The 15,773-nt window shown below is 41.4% G+C and overlaps 1 protein-coding gene across 1 annotated transcript in view; it reads left to right on the forward strand.

The window, feature by feature from the left end:
• The window catches only part of HSD17B12 (hydroxysteroid 17-beta dehydrogenase 12), a 132,302-nt gene that overhangs the window by 25,876 nt on the left and 90,653 nt on the right, over positions 1-15,773 (forward strand). The window lies entirely within an intron of this gene.

Raw genomic sequence — 15,773 nt, forward strand, 5'->3', positions numbered from 1 at the left:
ATATGTTTATATTACCTATTTTGATAAAATGTGAGCTCTTTGATACTAAGATTTTAGTTTACTTTTAAGATTTTTCATCCTTAAATGTTTTTTAAATTTAATTTTTTAACTTAGTTTTCTTTTTCTCTGTTGCCATTTTATATCCACTCAATGCAAGAACACCATACCAAATATTAAGTGTTTAATACGTATTTGTTGATTGACTTATTGATTATTCTGGCATATAGAATTAAACCTGTTAAGGCTAATTAAGACTGATATTATCTAATAAAAAACTTTGCTATTTTTACATCTGATCATAACACAAACTATCCAATACTGGGTTCCAGCCAATCTGATTCCTCTCTGTTTCTCATTTAGGCTCTTCATTTTCCTACCATTCCTTTTTTTGTTCTTCAGACCTGTTCTTTGGCATAGAAGCTCCTATAGCTCCATCTTCCCTTGCTAAATTCTTGTTTCTTCTTCAAGATTCAGTCCAAATACTATAATACATTTCCATATCCCCAACTGGAAGAATGCTTCCTATACTCTGACAGTACTGTTTGTACATTTGTATGGTGCCCAGTATATTTTGCTGTGTCTGGCCCTATCTTCCCTACTGTACTTCTGAGCTTACTGAAAAAGGGGCTTGGATATTACAGAACTTTGTCTCTTCCTCTTCACCTAGCACCTGACTCCATCTCAGGAGGTTCTCCTTTGATGTGAATGGTCTTTTTGATGAAAATTACCAGTATCAGAAATGGTCATTGATTTTATTCAGTGGCTTGTTTTGAAGTTTGATCTGATAATGCAAGGCCATTTTGCCTTTTGGCATATGCTTTTAAAAATCATACTTATATTAAGCTAGATATTATTTATGACTGTTCTTTTCATTGGGATGCATGTCTTACGTTAATGGGAAAATAGGGTTTGATAATCTGACAAGATTTGTTTTATATCTCCATTTTAAGAAACTTAGTGGTATCTTACATGTGGGAATAACTGTACAGACAGAGATGGACTATCTGGCATGAAAGGGCCCTTTATGATAATCAGATTACCTTCCCTCATTTTGAAAGCAGGAAGTAAAGAAGAGATAAGTTAAAGAAGAGGTATCTTGTTAGTGGTAGGAGCCAGATAAGTCCACATCTCCTGGACTGATGCCCTTTTCACTGCCCCATGAATAGTATAAATCATACCCTCATCAGCTCAGACTCTACCTTTGTGAGTTTCTGATAGCTTGAATTAATTGAACTGTTCTGTGATTAAGAGGACTTGGTTGCTTGTCCTTCATTCTCAAAGAAGACCAAAATGATGTCACTGTGTCCGACTGTGGCCGATCAGACCACAAGCTTGGAATGCTCCGCCACTGGTCCAACACAAATAGTCTCTGTGAACATTTGGGGGCTTCTCTTACTCTGAGCGTCTTGTGTTTATTTTGGGCTAATTCAATTCTGCTTTGCTCACAGAGAACAGCACCTTCTCTGATGAGGGCCTGCCATGCTAGGGGTCCTGCGTCAGTGTCTCCCACGGCATACAATCAGTTCTGAAGTGATACCTTGGAAGTGTCCTTGTATCAGTTTTTCTGACCACCTTGTGAGTGCTTGCCCTGTGTGAGTTCTCCATAAAATAATCTTTTTTTTTTTGGCAAGTGCTCACAAAGTGGTCAGGAAAAAAATTGATAAGAGGACTTGCTAAGCAGATGAATGGTATTAAATTTTATGACATAATTAAGCTACTTAAGAGAACAAACTAGTTTTCCAATATTTTGGAACTGTTTATGCTATTGGTGTTAAATAGAAACCATTTTTATCTCAGGAACCTTCCAGTTAATTTAATAGGGATCATCCTAGGTACTTGAAAACCATAAAAATGCAGTTGAAAATTTAGACTTCCTCTGCTGAGGGGTCTTGAGGGCTGTTCTTTAGGACTCTGTATTGTTCAAATCCTTTGAGTGCACCCAGTCTGGCTAATACTGCTTTTTGAGCACCAGGCTAGTTGAATGTGAATAAGAAGTCCTTCATCAGTAGATGGGCCGCTTGGTGATAATTTATTTGGCTGTGACTCTCCATGGAATCCAGACTTTAGAGAAATCTCCCTCAGCCCACCCTGTCATTCAAAATTAGTGATATTTATTATACCTCTCAATGAAATGTCAAAAGAATTAGTTTTTAATTTATCAGCCTTTAAAATTTTTATTTTATTGTATCCAGGTACAAAGATAAAAATGCCTCAAGGAGTTTATATTTTGCAGGAAAAGAAGGAAAAAATGTAGCTGGTGCAGAGATAAGGAAATACCAAAAGCTTGAGAAAGGAGAGAGGGCAGTAACAACTGGCAGGGATAGAGGCGGAGAGCAGGAAAGCTGTCTTAATAGGATAGCACACCACTGGGCAGGGATGCAGAGGCACCACAGGGGGGCACAGCCTGTTTAGATGCACAGAAATGGGATATGGAATGTCATGTTTAGGTAAAAGCTAGCAGCCCAGTTTTACTGGGTAAGCGAGAGGTAAATAAACTGAAACAGGTTTAAAAAAGTAAGTAGGAATCATTGTTGAGCTAAAATTTTTTTATTTTGACCTAAAAGCAATAGGGGACCACTGAAGAGTCTTAAGCAGGGGAATAATGCAGTCAGATAGGTGTTTTTAAATTTTTGGCAGGGTTGTGGAGAATGGATTAGAGATTGAAGAGATTAGAAGGGAAATTATTTGAAGGCCTTTTTTAGTAGGTGAGGCTGATGAAGGTCTGAAATAGCATAAAGGCTGTATTAATAGAGAGAAGAGGCTAGATGTGAGAGATGTTATGGAGGTAGAATTAAGATTTTCCAAATGATTGACCATTCCCTCTTGCCCGTCTCTGGTGCCCCTTTCCAAAGGTGACCCTGCACCTGTGATGGTCATATGAAGGATGATACCCTCAGCAGACTAAAAAAGTTTGGAGGAGTCCTACAGAATAGCATTCTTGACCCCTCAAGATGAGTGGCAGAGGAACAGTCTAAATTTTCAACTGCATTTTTATGGCTCTCAAGTACATAGGACCCCTATTAAGTTAATTGGCAGGTCCCTGAGATAAAAATGGTTTCTTTTTAACACATCAATAGCATAAACAATTCTAAACCTTAGAGGAGAATAAAATGCATAATGTCTCTTGACATATTTGACTTCAGTTTTGTCTTTGGGACAGTAAAGTGGAGTTGTCCGCAGACTATTGGCATTGTGGAACTGGAATTTAGGAGAGATGTTACTGGATCTGTCAGTTTGGGAGTTCTCTACATAAAGATGATAATTGAGTGGATGGGAGCTGATGAGATCTATAGAAAGAAGCTTGGAAAAAACAAAGACCCAGGAGAGTAGAGAGCCTTGGGGAAACCAAGGGACTAGAACAAGATGCTGCTACTCTATCATTTCAGTCATATCTGACTCTGTGTCCCCTTTGGGGTCTTTCTTGGCAAAGACGCTGAAACAGTTGGCCATTTCCTTCTCCAGCTCATTTTTCAGATGAGGAAATTGAGGCGGATAAGGTGAAGTGATTTGCCCAGGTTTATATAGCTAGCATCTGAGACCAATGTCTTTCTGACTCCAACCTAGCAGTTAACATCTGGCTACCCCAAGATGAGGATTTGTTAAAGAAGAATGAAGGGCAGTCACCAGACTGGTAGGGAACATACTGGAATCAAAGAAGCATTCTGGGTGCCCTGGTGGGAGTCATATGCAGGAGGAGCCAGTGAGAGAAAGGTGGTCAGAAGCTGCTGAGCGATCAGCTAGAGAGAGGACTTGGGAATGCTAGGTGAGACCAGGTCTAGTGGCAAGCCAGATGGGAGCAGCTAAGAAGTGAATGGGAAAGGAGGAAGGGAAGGCCAGAAAATCCTCTTCAGGAGTGTGAAAGGAAGAGGACCTTTGGGAGTCCAGGTTGAGAGAACATTAGAAACCAGGAAAGATGGGGGGAAACCTGGGCCTGTTTGTAGTAGGCACAAGGAAGAAAGAATCCACCAACTAGAAGGAGAGCCAGAAGATGGGGGCTCTTGGCGGTGGTTGAAGTTTGCATCCACATGGATGTGGCCGGTTGAAGAAATTGAGGCCTCAGATTATGCTCAACAGTGCTGTATGCTGCCAGGTACTTGGGGAGAAAAGCTTTTGTTTGGTGACAGGCATTTATTTTCTCTCCCTCCCATTTCTCCTTCTCTCAGTTGAGAAAAAAAGAAAAACAAAATTCTTGTAACTAATATGCATCAATAGGCAAAAACTTCGCTACCCGCCTTGGTTCTGTCAGGTCTTAGGTTCTTGGGGATAGCCCGTCTTCCTGTTGCTCCTTCCTCCACCTGGGCACATTAGGCACAATGGATTTTCCTCCCATCTGGGAAGGCAGAGTTTTGGCCGGACCTGTCATTCAAACTGCCATCATTTAGAAATAATTATAATTTCATTTTTAAACTGTGATTTTCCATTCTGTTTTATTACAGTTGTGTTGAAGGGAGAAATAATCCTTTACATGGTGCCAGTTAATGGGCTCACAATTAGTCATCTATCTTTTACTGCACTCACAGATATACCTCCAGCTTCTAAATGAAAATATACAGTGTCCATAGAATATAGCTCTATAAAGCTATTTGAACGTTTTTCCTTGTGCTACAAAATGTTCAGTTTTTCCTCCTTTGTGAAGCTTTAAGTCAGGATATACTAGCAAGCGTGTGTGTTTGTATTCCAATGGTGTAGCTGAACCAGACAGCTCTGCAGCACACTGTTATTTTTAGACTCTAGGTTGCCATTTTTATCCTGTAAAAATATTCATCAGTGTCTGGGTGACAGACCATCAGTTTTTTATAAATGTGTCAGAGACCAGATTTTGTTCTTTGTCTCTTTCTTCTTCAAGCTCCTCCCCCACTTTTTCTCTTTTCATTCATGATCTGCTCACACTGCTTGGAGGATAGGATTTTTTTTTGGGGGGGGGAGGGAATCAGTTTATATATTAGATACTTCATTTCACAGATTTTCGGTGTCCCAGTTCATTCATGTTCTTCCATATATAGCTGCTTACTGTCTGTTACAGGGGAGCCAGGTTACTTCCTATGAAAGCTTAGAAGAGAAAATGGGATCAACTGCAGGGGGGTGGGGGAGAGGGCCTATCTTGCTGCTTCTTCTCTCCCTCTGGGCAGAGCCCTCTTCTTCTTAGGGGACTCATCTCACTTCTGCCAGCCCGGGGGGAGGGGAGGGGGTCAGCATTATTTTGCAAAAGCAGACTGACTTGTTTTTCATTGAGGTAAAGTCCATCTTACATTTTGATATTTTTGTATCCACTCTTCTGGTTTTTTGTTTTGTTTTGTTTGTTTTTTTATTTTTTGTTTGTTTTTTTATGCCTCCTTCTTATGAACCTGAGTACTTGACCTGAGGGAAATACAATGAGGAAATTAAGGCTCCAGAAGTTTTAATGATTTGGCTAGAGTAATTTATATTTGTTGTTTTTTCAGTTGTATCCAATTTTTGACACTGTGGTTTTTAGCATTCCCAATATTGTCTATAGAGTTTTCTTAGCAAAGATACTGCAATGGTTTGGCATTTCCTTTTCCAGTGAAGTAAGCCATACAGGGTAAGTGACTTGCCCAGGATCATAGTAAGTATCTGAGGTGAGTTTTGGATTCAGGTCATTTTGACTACTGGTCCAGCACTCTGCAATTGTTGTATACTCTGCATAGCTAGCTTCCTATACTAATAAGGGCCAAAGCCTGAGTCTTTTGGATTTGAACTGAAATAAATAAATAAGAGGACTTCTTTCATATTGTCCCTGTGAAGACCTTGTTTTCTTGATTAACTATATGTAGACTCTTTGTGTGTGTGTGTGTGTGTGTGTGTGTGTGTGTGTGAGAGAGAGAGAGAGAGAGAGAGAGAGAGAATGAGAGAATGAATTTTGGGGAACATTTTATTTATGTGGCCCAATCTAGCTATTATGAAGCTATCACTGAACCAGCAACTTTCTCATTGCCTCAGTTCACGCATGGTACTGTAGTTGTGGTCCACTTTTAAGAAAATCTAAAGATGAATCTATAAAATAGCAAAGGTCTGAGAAAATTATTTGCCTTATTGAAAGATAATTTTAAAAAATTTTATAATAGTAATCTTAGAGCTATTTTAAATAACAAATTTCCTTAGCGTACTTAAAATGTGTGTGCAGAAATCTGATTTATACCTGTGTTCCAGGCTACAACTGCAAGAAGTGATCTTTCGTCCACACTAGTAAAGGGACAATGCCATCTCATGCCCAATCTGCCAAGGTGAAAGAAATCTCCTCAGGCAGATATACAGGAGAGTGCTTGGTCGGGTTACCTGAATGTAGGTGTTGTTAAGGCCCAGTAACCTTGAACAGGGCACCTCATACTTTCCCCATTACACTGAGTAGACATTGTCTGATGGGATAAGCAAAGCTCACGAGCTGAAAATAACTGCATTTAGTGCTGTGTGCTAAGCATATTTAGTGGCTCCCTTCCAGAAAGCAGTGGTGAACAGGGATAGCTAAACAGCTTATTGCTGGCTCTGAAAGGTAAAAATGCACCATGTAATTAAAAAATATAATCATGAGTGCTCCAAGGAACACTCACCCAAACTAGTATGAATCTTGGACTGCAAAGGTCGGCTGATCCATCAGCTGGGATGTTGATTGAAGAAAATCATGATTATAAAGGACTTTTTACTCTAAAAGTTTTTCATAAGCCAAACTGTCACCTATTAATATCAAACAGGAATGGTCACTTTCTGAAAGCACTGCCAAGGACAGTGGTCCAGGAGGCCGAAAATTTAGATCCTTCTTGTTCTTCCTCTAAGTGGCTGAATATGGCATCTTATTTAAACTTTCTAGGATCAGTTTCCTCATGTGTAAAATGAGGAAGTCTCCTAGCTCAGGCTGTATAATGGATTGTTAAAATAAGCAAAAATGTGTGCTCCAAGCTATTCAACTCATTAGGATATGTAGTACTCCTCCAGAAAATCTGGTATAGCATCAATTTGTTGGGTCCCTTTGGGGAAGCCTGGCTTTCCTTATATTACTCTCCCTTTCTTCTGGGGCCCAGGGGCAGAGATTTTCTAAGACCATCTCCAGTCTCTGTTTGCCTCCTCCCCTATCTCCCACTATCTTTTTTCCACATTCACAGACTGTTTCTCAGCTTTGACTTCTTACCTGCTCCACTCCTAATGGTAACTGAAGATATAGTGGTTCCAGCCTGGAACCACTGGAAATGGAGGGGCCTGCTTCACAGCTCTCAAGCTTTGTTCCCAGGACCCCCATCTACTTTTTTGTAATTGTTGTTGAGACAATTGGGGTTAAGGACTTGCCCAGAGTCACACAGCTAGGAAGTGTTAAGTGCCTGAAACCAGATTTGAACTCAGTTCCTCCTGACTTCAGGCTGATGCTCTATCCACTATGTCACCTAGCTGCCCCAACCTCCATATACTTTTAAAAATGATTGGGCACATGTCCAGCAACTTTTGCTCAGGTGGATCATATCTTATAATATTTATTGTATTAGAAGTTTTAAATGTCTTGGTATTATAAAAATAGTTTTGACCATGGACCTCCTGAACCTTGGGATCCCTGGATCACCCTGAGACCTGTATTTAGGGATCATGAGGGCCATGGGTTCATTTCTTTACGTTCTGCCTTTTCAGAACCCAATGATTGGGAGGAAAACCCAATGGTGGCCTCTAGAGAGAGTGTTGGACTAGAAGCATGCAGAGGCCAGTTCTTTATGACTCTAGTGATCTTGAAAAGAGAAGGGCAAGGAGAAAGGACACAGCTGAGGAGTGATGAGAGGCAGAGGCTGGGCAGAGCCCTGCCTCTCTTCCTGAGAAGTCCTGGTTACTTGGCTGAGGCTTTTTCATTCTTTGCTCATCTGTGAAATAGAGATAATAGTGCCTCTTTCTGCCTGTTGTGAGAGCTCAAGGAAGGTGGTAACATATGTATTAAATTATGTCCTGTACCAATATAAATTTTAATGTTATTAACATGTTCTTGCACTGAAGTTCTGGTGTGGAGGAGACTTCTGCAAATGGAGTCTAAGCTTTTGTAGCTCGTTCCAGATTAGTCTTGGTCCTGAAGAGAATTTGTTGTCCAGGGTCTGGCTCCATCCAGAAGGGCTTGTTTTCCAAGATTAGCCACTCAGATGATGCATCTTTTGGGGCCCAAACATCGCGAAGCCTCTACTCGGGCATGGTGGAGAGAAGTTTGCACCGACTCCGTAAACTGTCCTCGTTCTTGGTGAGGAATTTTCCTCTTTTCTTTCTCCTGTCATTTCTTCTGTTTCCTGGCTCACATCCCCTGTCTGTTCCCCAGAGTTTGAGGAGCAGATGATGACTGGCAGGTCTGAGGCAGGGGTTGAGTCGTGAGAACCTGGCTTGGGAATCAGGGGACCTGGGTTTGAATCCACTCTTCTGATAGTTTGTGTGAGCTTGGGAAGTCTCCTCACTTGTCTGGGTTAATAATACTAAAATGAGGAGGTTGGATTCATGATCTCTGCGATTCCTTCTGTCTCCAAAGCTGTGAACCCACTCTTCCTGGATGGCCCAGAGAGTTTTCTCCAGCTCTAGCGGCCCGCTGGATATGAACTGGTGTGGCTGTCCCAAGCTCAGCAGCTCCACATTGGAACTCATCAGCTCTTCCATCCTTCCTCCACACTCCCCATTTCCGTGGCAGGCAGCCCCTGATGCTTTGCTCTATGGCCTGAGATAGCACCGTGGTCTTCCTCATAGAAAGTCAGCCCTTCGAGGACAGAGGCTCTCACTGTGCACTTTGTGTCCCTGGGGCCTGGCCCTGGGCCTGCTGTCCAGGGCTGGACATGTGGCTTCAGACCGGAACGGCCCTGTCGTGAGGAGTTTGCCCAGTCAGATTTGTGCTTCCCAGTCAAGGCAGCACTTTCTTGGGGACTTAATCCGTAGATGGCTGCCTGTAGCCAAGCAACTTGCCTAGAGTTCCATCAGAGGCAAGACTTGGATTCCCATGTCTTCCTGACCGGAGGGGAACATCGTGTTGGCTTTCCTATGCACATGCCTGTGTCTCCCCTGCCCTCCCTGCTCACTGGAATCCTCAGTCGTGGCTAGCCTCCTTGAGAAGGCCATCTACAATGGACACCTCCTCTTTCTTCTTACTCTCTCTTCCAGCTTCCTCATTCCATGGCAGCTGCTCTCTTCAGAGCTGGCAGTGATCGCCTGATCACCAGATCCAATGGCCTTTTGTCTCGGTACCTCTCTGCAGCCTTTGACAACATTGCTCATCCTCTGCTCCCTGAGACTCATCTCTAGGATTCTGGAACCCTTCAGTTTCCTAGTTCTCTTACTTCTCTTACCCATGTCAGTCTCCTTTGCCAGATTCCCATCTGGATTATGTTCCCTTACTGTTCCCTAGGCTTCCCTCCTGGCCCTCTGCTCTTCTCCCTCTGGATGGCTTGCCTGAGTGATATCATCATGTCCTATGGCTTCAATGGTGACTTCTATGCTCATGATTCTTAGATTGATCTGTTTTGCTGGAACCAATTTGGTGACTTTCACCCTTCTGTTTCCAACTGGATGTCAGGGTGACATCTTAAACTTGCCCAAACTGCAGTCATTTCTTGCCCCTCTGTCTTCCCCGCTTTCTAATTTCTCCCTTCCCTATCATGGTTGAGTATAACACCGCCCTTCCAGTCTCTCAGGCTGACAACTTTGGTATCTTCTTCAACTTGTCATAATATTTCATCCTTCCTCCCCCCTCCTCCTCCTCCTCCCCCATCCAGTTTGTTACCCAAACCTGTTGATTTCACTTCTCCAAAATTTTGAACAGGCTCTTTTAACACTGCCAGCGCCCTGGTGTAGGCCCTTAATACCTCACATCTGGAAGTAGAATTATCCGCCTGCTCCAGATCTCCCTACCTGAATTTATCCTCCAGCCACCAGAGTGATTTTTCTAGAGTACAGGTCCTTCCAAATGGACCGTGTCATTCCATTCATTTAATAAATTCCAGTGCTTCCCTATTGCCACTTGGATCAAATACAGAATCCTTTGTTTGGCATTCAAAGCCCTTTTTAATCTAGGCCCTCCTTACCTTTCCCATTCTCTTTAATATAATACAGACACTCCCTGTATTTCTGTTGCATGAATTAGATATTCCATCTCTCAGTTCTGGGCATTTTTTTGACCATCTTCCATTTCTCTACCTCCTTAACGCTACCCCCTGGCATCCCTGGCTTCCTTCAAGGCCCAACTAAAACCCCATGTTCTCCTGGAAGACTTCACCAACACTTTTAGTTCCATTTCTCTTTGTATATCTTCTCAGGCCCTTATAAAGCCATCCTTCTTCTCTGCCCTCTCATCCCTCCCTATCAGAACGTCCATTTTCTTAGTCATTTAACTAGAGACAAGCAATCTTGTTGAACTAATTCACATTAATTTGTGAATGACTGATAGCTCACCCTCTTTTCCCCAGCTTTCCCAGAAGATTTTACATTTTTTAGAAGCAGAGGCTTCTTAACGCAGATGACTGTGTCTGGTACAAGCCCAGGCAGGAGACACAAAGCAGCAGGACAGAAATGCTAGATGGTGCGGGGGGAAGGTAGTCTGGGCTGGGGGTGGAAGGGTACTGCCTGCACATCAAGTCTACCCTGCCTGCACACCCACCCCTTTAGGGTTTGCCCTCCTGACTTTCAGACTCTGTCTTCCTTCTGAACTCACAGGTGCTTTAAAAGCACCAAGGCTTTTTCACAGTGACTTGGAGGGGCACCTTTGGATCGGTACTTGTTCTTTGCATGGCTGATCCATTTATGAGTTTGTGTACATATCACTTGTATAACTAGTCACACACATATATGTATATATGTATATACATACATGTATATATATATGCATGTACATATATATGTACACATACACACACAGACACACACATGTTTCTGGTGGCAAACTCTTTGGCTTTGAGAAGAAATAGATAGAAATCCCGGTATGTCATAGGCCATTTTTGACCAGCCCCATTTTCTTTCCCCGCCAAATAATTTCTATTTCCATGGGAGTGGGAACCCGGCTCACGTTGGTCTTTTCTGACTTTGCTCCACTCTCTCTGCCTTGCTTTAATACAGATGCAGGAAGTCGCTGCTGTCTGATTAACTTGCAGCCCGCGTGCTTATCTTCTTTGTTCTCTGTTCGATATGAGCTGGCATGTGTTGACCTGCGTTAGCGCCACTCTTTGGGACTTCAGTGGCTTCTAAATTCGGCGTAGCTCAGCCGGTGCCCTGTTTGCTGGAATCAATTGGGACTGCTATTTTTAGCAACAAAAGGGAATTGAAATAGCAATTTTCTTTCCATGTAATAGATCCCCAGGAGGAATACTGATGCAAGCTCTCTGTCATTCCCTGTTCTCCCCCTCCCCAGAAACACTCAGACGAGAGGCAGCTGTCACGGTTTGCGGCGGTATTAATCTTTAATCAATCGAGTGTTTTCTGCATTCAGGTGTTCAGGGAAAAAAAGGGTCACGAGGAGGACCCGCCTGGAATAACTGAGCACTCGTGCATGGGCTTCGCAGTCAGGATCTGGTGAAGAGAGGCAGAGGAGCTAAAAATAGTGTGTTTGCTTCCAGTGTTCCTCTAGTCTATTTTTGATGTTTGATTTTGATAAGGTTGATTGGTTCTTGCTAAAAATAGCTGTTCTTTGCAAGTTGAGGACAAAGAATAGAATATTTTTAACCTACACAAACTCAAGTATTTTTGTTGACTAAAAAAAATTCTGGAAACTAGTCACTGGTCAGTTGCTAGTATTTTATATAACCTCTAACAAACTGGACACTTCTGGATGCTAAAAAAGGATCGTCTTTATACTTGCCAGGTCCAGTCTTTTCAAAGACTTACATATTTTAGGTTCTTGCTTTGTTTGCTAGAATATTTCTCTCATGATCCTTTGTCTTTTCTCCCTCTACCACGATTCAATTCCTTAGATATTAAAACAGTATGTATCATCTTCTTTATCTCCTAAGTGGAGTTACGGTACTAATGCAGAATTTTGTTCTTTTTTGTCTTCCCTGCGAGAAGGACCTTAACTCATCTGTTTTTTCTGTACTAAGATAGAACTATTACCATAACCATTGAGTTAATTGGAAGAAGCCAACATGAGTGTCAAAGAGAGTAAACTGCATCTGCCTTGATAATGTCAGCTTTGTTTTTTTGCAAAACCAAAATAGTCAAAGTTCCCATTTCTCCTGGGGCTGAAAATTAATTCAGAGGCTAGTTCACTTCACACCCATCCTGGAACATGATAATGATGATCTTTAGCAATAAAAATCATTTCTTTTGGTCACAGAGTCCCAGCATCCTTTGAAAGTTTATCTATAGACTCAGCATGTACTGAGGCCTATTTCAGTTTCTACTAATTATATTTCCTGGAAAGCTGAATTATGTTTATTTCTGTGTTGAATAAGGAAAAGGAAATAATTGATCTCACATAGTAGATATTTACTAAGTATCTGTTGAACGATTTATTCACAAGATTGGCATCAGATTTCCTTTTTGACCATGGTGTAGCTCTGTTTACAGTTTCTGCCTTGGAAAGACTGGTAGAAAACTGGGAACAATAAGATCCAACTCCTTTCTTGACAAGGATATTTTCACTCAGTAACAGAATCACTTCTTGGGTGCCCTCTACATGCGAAATGTCATATTAAATGTGACTGTCCTTGTGGTTGAGAAATTTACAGTCTGGTTGAGAATATAGATCACATACAGTCCGTGAAAAAGACAGTGCTTACCAAGGGATGTCCAGGTGTGAATAATGGCAGAGGACAGAGAGTCAGAGGGAGTGTTGAGAGAGGTGTCAGGAGGTAGAATGAGAGTGTTAGGGATGACAGGATGACTTGCTGAAAGCAGAGAATCTTGAGTAGATTTTTAGAGGAGGGGGACCTGACTTGAATGTTAGGAGAAAGGTCAGAGGCATGCAACAGGTAGCTTGTGTTGAGAAGAATGCCTTTATAGGGTAGTGGGGAGAAAGGAGGTGGAAGATAAAATGGTGGACTTGTAGAGTGAAAATATTGAAGAACCAGACAATGGAATGTGTTATAAAATTTAATTTAATGTAGTATTTGAAGGCTCATACAGTGCTTTTCTTATAATGAGGTAGGTTTTTATCATTCTCACTTTACAGAAACCGGGTCTCATGGAAACTAAATGGCCTCCCTATGCTGTCACAGCCAGTAGTCATTAGAATTGGGATTCAAACCCAGGTTACCTGATTCTGAGCGTTAAAGTAGTATTTCTGTTATCCTCCATTTGTACTTGGTGCTTGTGTTGCTTCTTATCAGAATAACCCAGTGAAAATGGTGAGTGAAGAATGTTTTTCTTGGCTATGTGTAGGATGTGTTGAGTGAGGAGGCCAAGGAGAAAAGACCAGCTGGTTTGGGGACTAAGCCATGTATGGAGTTGTGAGAACGTGGCTGTTGTTAAACTCAGATGGATAATGAAATGAAACTTAAGCTTTTTGAGTGTAAAAACTGCTTTGCATTTGTCATCATATCTCCAGAGCCATCCATGATGCTTTTGTTCTAGCAATCATTCCTGGATGCATAACACTTCAGGTTATTTTGAGGAAGGTGGTATATAAACTTTAGACAGTATATAAGTGTGAGTTGTAATTGGATGGCTACTAATTCTTAAAGAGGTAGTTGTGGCCCAGATGCTGCGCCTCCAGTATTGGAGATACAAAGAAAAGACAAGAAAACATGGCCCCTGCCCTCAAAGTGCTCACATTTGAATGGAAGAAGCAATATGCAAATAACTATCAACTGAAAACAGCATAAGTAGAAGGTATGGAATGGTATATGAATGGAATTTTAGAAATGTATTTTTGTTAAAATGCAAATATATGGAAAGAAGTCTGGATTAGTAGTCTGGAAAACTGGATTTTAGCCTCTGTCATTGATTTGTAGGAAACTGGACATGTCACCTCACTGCTCTGGACAAGTTGCTTTAACTGTAAAATAAGGTTGTTGGCCTCAAAAATTATGATTCTGTGAAATAGTTTTGTTCTTGAGATCATCATCATTTGATGTGTGTATGTATTGTTCCTTTGTCTAAAGAACCAGAAACATGGGGCATGCAGAGCTGATGTTTACTATCTTGGTCAAGTCTCAGAGCTGCAGATAAACCTCCAACACTTATCTTGTTAGAGATTATTACTTAGCTTGTCAAATTACTTCTGTAATTTAGAGCTTTTTTTAATTCCAAAGAATAGTCACAATTCTTAAGTTTTATTATTCAGCAGGGAAATATATATATAAAACTGGCAAGAAATCCCCAAGGTTATTCCTGCTTACTTGGATTTTATCATTTAGATGTTGCCCTAATTTATTTTTCTTTAACAAACAAACAAACAAACCCAAAAAACAGACACATAGCAGAACTTAAAAAGCAGATCACCAAGACTATTGACTTCATAGCGAAATGAAACCATCCTTGTTTCTTGCTTTAGGTTGCTATGGATAATTCCAGCTTACATAAATATGATGACACTGAACTCATTGAATCAGAGAGTCTTTGTAGTGGGAGGGCCCTTAGAGAGTATCTCATCCAAGCTTCTTATTTTGTAGATAGGGAATATATGGCTCAGAGAAATTAAGGGACTCGCCCTAGATCACACTGCTAGTTAGTGACTGATGCAGGCTTCCAAACTGGGTCTTCTAAAGGAATCCCTGGTGCACTTGACACTGCTTTGCTTCAGCTGAAGCCTCATTCCTGGAAGAAGTAAAGAATTGGGACCAAAAATGGGAAAAATGTTGTGTAATATTGTCTATTGATTCCAGAAGATTCATAGTCTTGGAAGGGATTCTGAGGTCATACTTCATCATGTAGCAAGAGACCCCTTTAAAGAAAGAGAGCTCTAAATTTACAATTGCCTGTGAAAAGTGCCTGAACCTACATATTCTTTGACCCAGCAGTCCCACTACTAGGTATTTATTACTCCTGAGGAGTCAAAAACAAAGGGAAAATCCCATATGCTTATTAAAAAAAATGTATAGCATCAATTTGTGTAGTCATCAAGACCTAAAAATAAAGTAGGTGCTCATTGATTGGGGAAAGGCTGAAGACTTTTTTAAGTTTCTTTATCCAATCACAGGCTTTTATTATACCTTTGCATTTTTGTCTTCATGGAGACTTCTAGTCTGTTCACACTTCACTTCTTTCCCTGGCCCTTGCCTTTGCACTATCTACACCCTTCTCCCTTCTTTGTCAAAATCCTTTGGTGAATCAGTTCAACTCTCTTCTCTCCTCTACCTTTCATTGCCTTGTCTCTTCTTCTTATTGCTGATCACTTCTTTCCAAGACTGAGCCTATTCCCACCATCTGCTGTTTTCATGTATCTTCTCGTGCTGCTGAACAAAGCTGGAGAAAATTATTGATTGGGCCCACTACAGATTTGTTCTGTAATGTCCACTGGGCTCACTGCTGCAGAGGAATTCTTTTTACATGCCTGCCCCTCTCCCCAGTCTCTTTCCCTGCTGATGGCCCCCAAGTAATTCACTGTCCTGATCATCATAGTCGCTTGTCTGAACCTTTATCCTTCCTCAAATCTCTTGTCCACACAAGAGGTTCCCTCAGCGGAGAACCTAGCTTCCTACCTAACCCATAGAAACTGAGGCTATTCACCGAGGTCTTTTTCTTCTCTCCTTGTTTCATATTACTCAGATATCTACTCCGCATCTCCTTGACTACTGTCTCACATGAAGAGGTGGTAGTTCTCGTCAACTCTATGTGTATTTTCGATTCCTTCCTATCTTGTTTTCTCCAACTGGCTGTACCTTCCATCA

This window comes from Antechinus flavipes, chromosome 6, assembly GCF_016432865.1.
Source record: "Antechinus flavipes isolate AdamAnt ecotype Samford, QLD, Australia chromosome 6, AdamAnt_v2, whole genome shotgun sequence".
In the NCBI taxonomy this organism is placed as follows: domain Eukaryota; kingdom Metazoa; phylum Chordata; class Mammalia; order Dasyuromorphia; family Dasyuridae; genus Antechinus; species Antechinus flavipes.